Source organism: Glycine max, chromosome 14 (assembly GCF_000004515.6).
Source record: "Glycine max cultivar Williams 82 chromosome 14, Glycine_max_v4.0, whole genome shotgun sequence".
NCBI lineage: Eukaryota > Viridiplantae > Streptophyta > Magnoliopsida > Fabales > Fabaceae > Glycine > Glycine max.
In genome coordinates this window covers 17,362,176-17,369,444 of record NC_038250.2, presented here as the reverse complement: position 1 = coordinate 17,369,444, position 7,269 = coordinate 17,362,176, and the positions used below count along the sequence as shown (strand labels likewise).

The 7,269-nt window shown below is 42.9% G+C and overlaps 1 non-coding gene across 1 annotated transcript; it reads right to left on the bottom strand.

Annotated features, from left to right (window-relative positions):
- Window positions 1–326: 326 nt before the first annotated feature.
- On the bottom strand, window positions 327–433 carry LOC112999453 (small nucleolar RNA R71). The gene has a single exon (XR_003264640.1). It is a non-coding gene; the product is annotated as a small nucleolar RNA R71 (small nucleolar RNA).
- Window positions 434–7,269: the final 6,836 nt, after the last annotated feature.

The following is a 7,269-nucleotide window of genomic DNA, read 5'->3' as shown; positions in this document are numbered from 1 at the left end:
ATTTCACCTACGAAAGCTTGTGCATCCAGTACCCTGATGAGGATGTTCCATATGTTCTCAAGACTGGACTAATACATTTGCTGCCCAAGTTTCATGGTCTTGCAAGTGAAGATCCTTATAAGCATCTTAAGGAGTTCCATATTGTTTGTTTCACCATGAAGCCCCCTAATGTCCTGGAAGATCATATCTTTCTAAAGGCTTTTCCTTATTCACTAGAGGGAGTGGCAAAAGATTGGTTGTACTACCTTGCTCCCAGATCCATCTCCAGCTGGGATGACCTTAAGAGAGTGTTCTTGGAGGAATTCTTCCCTGCATCTAGGACCACTGCCATGAGAAAAGACATTTCAGGCATCAGGCAACTTAGTGGAGAAAGCTTGTATGAGTACTGGGAAAGATTCAAGAAATTGTGTGCAAGCTGCCCTCACCACCAGATTTCTGAGCAACTCCTTCTTCAATATTTCTATGAGGGACTTAGTAACATGGAGAGGAGTATGATTGATGCTGCCAGTGGTGGAGCCCTTGGAGACATGACCCCTGCTGAAGCCAGAAATTTAATTGAGAAGATGGCTTCCAACTCCCAACAATTTAGTGCCAGAAGTGATGCTATTGTCATTAGAGGAGTTCATGAAGTAGCCACGAATTCATCTTCATCAGGTGAGACTAAGAAGCTTGAAGGTAAACTAGATGCCTTGGTTAACCTGGTAACCCAACTGGCCATGAATAAAAAATCTGCACCTGTCGCAGACTCTGTGGTTTATGCTGCTTTGCCGACCACCACACAGACCTTTGCCCTTCTGTGCAACAATTTGAAGCAATTGAACAGCTTGAAGCTTATGCTGCAAACATCTACAATAGACCTCCTCAACCTCAGCAGCAAAATCAGCCACAACAGAACAATTATGACCTCTCCAGCAACAGGTACAATCCCAGGTGGAGGAATCATCCCAAACTTAGATGGCCGAGTCCTTCACAACAACAGCAACAACAACAACCTTATTTCCAGAATTCTGCTGGCCCAGGTAGACCATACGTTCCTTCACCAATCCAGCAGCAACAACAGCAACAGCCCCAGAAACAGCAAAAAGTTGAGGCTCCTCCGCAACCTTCCCTTGAAGAACTTGTGAGACAAATGACTATGCAAAACATGCAGTTTCAACAAGAAACCAAAGCCTCCATTCAGAGCTTAACTAATCAGATGGGACAATAGGCTACACAGTTAAATCAACAACAGTCCCAGAATTCTAACAGATTACCTTCTCAATCTGTCCATAATCCCAAAAATGTGAGTGCCATTGCATTGAGGTCAGGAAAACAGTGTCAAGGACCTCATCCAGCAACATCTTCCTCATCCGCAAATGAACCTACCCATCCTCACTCTACTCCAGAAAAAGATGATGAGAAAAATTGAAAGAGTAAGTTACCTAACAATTTCTATGCAGGTGAATCTAAAGAGAAGCAGCATATCCCTCTTCCATTCCCTCCAAGAGCAATTTCCAACAAAAAAATGGAAGAGGCAGAGAAGAAGATCTTGGAAACATTTAGGAAAGTAAAGGTAAACATACCTCTGTTGGATGCTATCGCAACGTGCCCTTTTGCGGGCGAGCGAAGGCGAGGCTCACGGGTGCGCTTTCCAAAGGAGGAAAGATGCGCGGAGTCACCACCAACGTTTATTTGTGGAAAACGTCAGAAAAACCGAAGGAAACCGGTCAAAATGAAAATTCTAAGTTCGGGAGTTGTATTTACGCTTGAGGAAGGTATTAGCACCTCTCACGTTTGTCTCAAAGGACAACAGCCTATTTTTTAGAATTGTGGAAATTGTATTACCTTAACTTTTATTTCTTTTTATTTTTTGAGGTCGACAAAAGCGGGGCTTTTGCTCCTACGTACCCTCTATCGAAGAGGAAATCAGACCTACGTAGTTCTTTCTTATGCGTGGATCAAGTGATTCTTTTTACTTGAAAGGTGATCATTTTAAGGCGTTGGACTTTAAAAATGATCCATTTTACTTGGTAAGAAACTGAAATGATAAACTTTCAAAAACCTATTTTTGTGGACGAGCTTGACTAGGCGAGTTGATTTTAGCCTTAGTTTCACTTTAGTTATTAGTCAATTCAATTAAGAATGAGAAATCCCAAAGAGAAAACGTCCGATTGATTTTTCGCTTTACTTTACTAAAAGGTATTTTTTTGATTATTATATTATTATTTTACCTCTTTTTTTATTTCCAACGTGGTTACGGCACGACCGAACGGTCGGAATTCATTTTAACCGAAATTAACGGATGATACAATTCAAATGATCGGTGGAAATTTATTTTATTTTTAGATTAGGCAAGAAATGACTTAAATAAATGGCTTAAGCACGTCAAAAGGGGGTATAAAAAGCAAATGAAAACGAGAATAAAAATACATGAAACAAAATGTGGACCACCACGGGTACATAGAATGAATTGAAAAGCTCGGTTTGAGGTACTTACCCGTTGAAGACTAAAGAAAACGAAGAACGAACGATGAATGTTGAAGAATGGTCGAGAATCTTCGCGTAATTACTCACGGAAACGTTACGGAAGCGCCTCGGCTTGGATTTTCTTCACGGAAATAATTTTCCTCAGCAATTTCGAGAGAATGAGAAGTGCCAAGAAGGCTGAACCCTTTTCTTCTTCACTCCTCCCCCTATTTATAGCAAAATAGGGGAGGAGCTTGCCACCCAGCTCGCCTAGGCGAGCAAGGTTGCTTCCTCCACAAGCAACAGCCTTCTGGAGGAAGGATTTGGAAGGCCCAAGTGGGCCAGATTTCTATTTGCACCCCGTTTTTTACTAAATGCACCCCCTTCTATTTTATGGTAATTCTTTTTCCGTAACGTTACGAAACTTTACAAATTTCGTAACGATACTTATTTTCCTTCCGCAAGGTTACAAATTCTTACAGATTATGTATTTACTCTTTTTTAGCTTTCGAAGAAGTTACGGAAACTCACGGATTGCACAAAAACACCTCTTTTCGATTTTCGCCACATCACGGAATTTCACGGATCGCGCAAACCTGCTTCCTTTTGATTTCTGAAAAGTCTCGGGACTTCATTTATTGTGCAACAAAGGACGCCAAGTATCTCAAAGCGGCTAACCAAAGGTTGCATGTCATCAAGTAATAATCCCCGGACGAAATTAGGGTATGACAGTTGCCCCTCTTTACTTACCTCTCATCGGAGATAAGAGGAAAGCAAAGATAGGACACTGATTTCGCCCGTCCTGCCCTTTCCGTGATGACGACTCTCGTCTCTACTCCTTCTTTTTCTTCTGCACAAAACAAAATACAAACAACAACAAGAACAATGAATATAATATACATATACAAATATACACATATTTGGCGAAGGAACCGATCCGGAAAACAACAGAAGAACTTATTTCCCAGTCACCAGAGGCTTCGCGCTTGATAATGGCGGACACATGAACAGCGCTAGGCAATAACATTCATGGGGCTCTGAAAAAAGGTGGAGAATGGAGGATTGCCTTGAGGGTCCGCACTTAGACAATCATGAAACAAAGCTCCAAACTCGAAGGTGGAGGGCACATGAACAGTGCTAGGCAATAACATTCATAGGGCTCCGAAAAAGGGTTGAAAATGGAGAATTGCACTAAGCAATCACTACGCATGGCTCCAAACTCGAAGGTGGAGGATGCATGAATGAAAAAGCAATTCATGGGGCTCCGAAAAAGATTGAGAATGGAGAATTGCACTAAGCAATCACTACGCATGGCTCCAAACTCGAAGGTGGAGGACACATGAACGAAAACAAAATTCATGGGGCTCCGAAAAAGATTGAGAATGGAGAATTGCACTAAGCAATCACTACGCATGGCTCCAAACTCGAAGGTGGAGGACACATGAACGAAAAAGCAATTCATGGGGCTCCAAAAAAGGGTTGAGAATGGAGAATTGCACTAAGCAATCACTACGCATGGCTCCAAACTCAAAGGTGGAGGACACATGAACGAAAACGCAATTCATGGGGCTCCGAAAAAGATTGAGAATGGAGAATTGCACTAAGCAATCACTACGCATGGCTCCAAACTCGAAGGTGGAGGACGCATGAACGAAAACGCAATTCATAGGGCTCCGAAAAAGATTGAGAATGGAGAATTGCACTAAGCAATTACTACGCATGGCTCCAAACTCGAAGGTGGAGGACGCATGAACGTAAACGCAATTCATGGGGCTCCGGAAAAGGGTGAGAATGGAGAATTGCACTAAGCAATCACTACGCATGGCTCCAAACTCGAAGGTGGAGGACACATGAACGAAAACGCAATTCATGGGGCTCCGAAAAAGATTGAGAATGGAGAATTGCACTAAGCAATCACTACGCATGGCTCCAAACTCGAAGGTGGAGGACGCATGAACGAAAACGCATTTCATGGGGCTCTGAAAAAGGGTTGAGAATGGAGAATTGCACTAAGCAATCACCACGCATGGCTCCAAACTCGAAGGTGGAGGACACATGAACGAAAACGCAATTCATGGGGCTCCGAAAAAGATTGGTTGGCAGGACCGAACGATCCACCGGGTCTTTCCACCTACAAAAGCAAACATGCTTTTTGCAAAGAAAAATAAATTATTCACGAGAGCACCATATCTTAAAGAAACAATATACTTGTGCCAAGGGTAATCTTCCTTGTAACCGAGAATGAAAGGTAGGATGTCAACTTTTAGCTTTCAAATGAACATGCAAGGGAAACATCGGGCTAAGCTGAAAATAAATCACTCATAGTGTATAAAACTCACAAGGCAAGTGTTTTATCCTATTCCCAAACCATAACTGCACCATGACTCTATTTTGCACGCGACTTGCTATCGAATCAAAGATCAAACGTACGATCACGGACCAATAGGATTTTCTCGAGGTTAGGGTTTTTGGAGAGGAAGCTGGGTGTTTCGGTCTTTTCCTCTTTGTTATTATGGGGTGGGATATTGCCAGTCGAGAATGATTTTGAGTGGCAATCTGGCTTGAAGAATTTCTATCCTCTTTCTTTCATTGATCGAGAATTGCTTCTTTTCCCCTTTTACTTCCTTTCGATCTTTGATCGGGAATCCTTCTTTCCTTTCTTCTGTTGTTTTCTTTATTTTCATCTCTCTCCTTTTTTTCTTTTTTCTTTCTTTCCATTTCTTCCTTTTCTTTCTTTTCACTTTTCTTTTCCCATCCCTTTCTTTGGGAAATAGGGTTTTAGCATTCTATTCGCTCTCCCTAGAGGAGATTCCACTGTCCTTTGCTTCGGGGGAAAGAATGAGGATTCCTTTTTACAGGCCAAGGTTCAAAAAGGTCTAAGGTTGTGTTTCAATGGGGTCTTTTATCGTGGGAACCCCAATCTTGAGATCTGGGGTGAAACAAATTTGGGTGTCAAGGTGTCGATTTCGGGCCGAACTTCCACATTATTCCATAAGGCACGCGTGACAATGATGATTTGAAAACAACGTGCAAAATTAGTCATGGCTACAGCCAGGTGGGCCCTCAAGCATCCCATTTATGGCATTGTGATACTACGGTTGGGAATTTACCCAGACAGACCCAACGTTTCCAAGTTATGTTCTTTCATCAGTTCATTGAATTCATCCATCCTTATCTCAGTTTATTCCGGAAAATAAACTCTTAGCATCAGTCCCTTGTTTCCAGAAGATGCGTTTGCTCTTTACGAATGATTTATACTTCTTAACATGTCGAACTTCGCGGTCTTTCTTTCTTTTTACTTTTTGTTTTATTTTTATATATATTCACTAAAATTATACACCTGTGGTCCTTTATGAGGAAAACCTTCCTTTGTACATCTATATTTTTATACATGACAAACTTTTTCTATACACGCATTAGAACTCTTCTCTTTACGTCACACGGTCTATATACAAACCCTATTTACATTCAAAGATTTTTCATTTTTCCCAACACACACTTATGGTTCATACAAAAGTTTCTTCATATACACTCGTTGCTCACACACACAAGAATTCCTTTCCACGCATCATTTACACACAAAAACCTTCTATACACATTTTCCTTTTACATACATGTATAAATAAAAACCTTTTTCTTTTCTTTATGAACATGACTTTTTATTAGGATTTTCGGTTCATTTTATTTTTAGGACGACGTTCCCAAATGAAAAACTCTACACGGTTCCGGAATTTCAACAAACACTATTGACAACAATGAAACAAGTACCGACGTAACAACTCAAACGATATGTATGTACAAAAAAAAAGTAAAAAAATGAAACAAACGTTAGTCCCTTAGTCAAACAAAAATAAGATGATATGTAACAAAAAAAAAATGGAAACAAAAAGAAATAAGGATCAAGGGATCTCCCAATCATGTGGCTCCGCTCCCTCCTAAGAAATCAAGTAAATCGGTCATCTCCTCGTCCTCGCGGGCCTCATCTGCCTCGTCGGGAGCCTCTGCTGGCGCCTCTCCTGCCCGGGCCTCAGGCCAATCTCCAGGCCATGCGACCTCTGCCCTGAACTGGTCCGGAGTAGGGCAAGAAAAAGAAGTAAAACCCTGGCTCTGCAGGCTGAGGCTCATCTAGTAAAGACAATCACAGGTTTGTACATGAGCCCGGTGGTTGGCCGCCTGCTGACGAACCAAATGCCGCAAATACTGCTCCGTATTGAACGATCCGGCTGGACCAGCCTAATGAGGTGGCGGCACGTTTGTGGCCTGCGGAACATCCCCCGGGGCCTGTCTCTGTGTGCAATACTTCTCAATAAAAGCTCGGGTGATGGGCGGCCGAATCACCTTGCTAGGTGCGACGGGGACTCCGAACGACTGGCAGAGTCCTGTGATCAAGGCGGGAAATCCCAGGGCCCTGTTGGACTTATCCGGGTCCAGAGGGTGCCTGGTAGGCGCCATACCTGCAAATATATAGATGGCATCAGCGATTAACTGAGCCACGTGAATGCTCATCCGCGTCAGGATAGCGTACACCAGCTGACACTTCGGCAGGGGAAAGTCGGAATTATGGTCGCTGGGCTGGATGTTGCTGAGCAGCAAAGTCATCCAGATCCGAGTCAGGGTGGTCATGTTGGTGCGCATGATCCACACTCGTCTCCTGGCAGCAGTTCGGGCAAAATCCTGCCCCGGTATACATAGCAAATGGGCGATGGCCTCCTCATCTAACCCATCGGACCGGTTCCTCCTCTGGCCATACTCGCACTCCTGACCCTCTTCCAGCACTAAAGGATATCCCAGGAGCTGGCCGATAGCATCTGCATCAAACGGGAT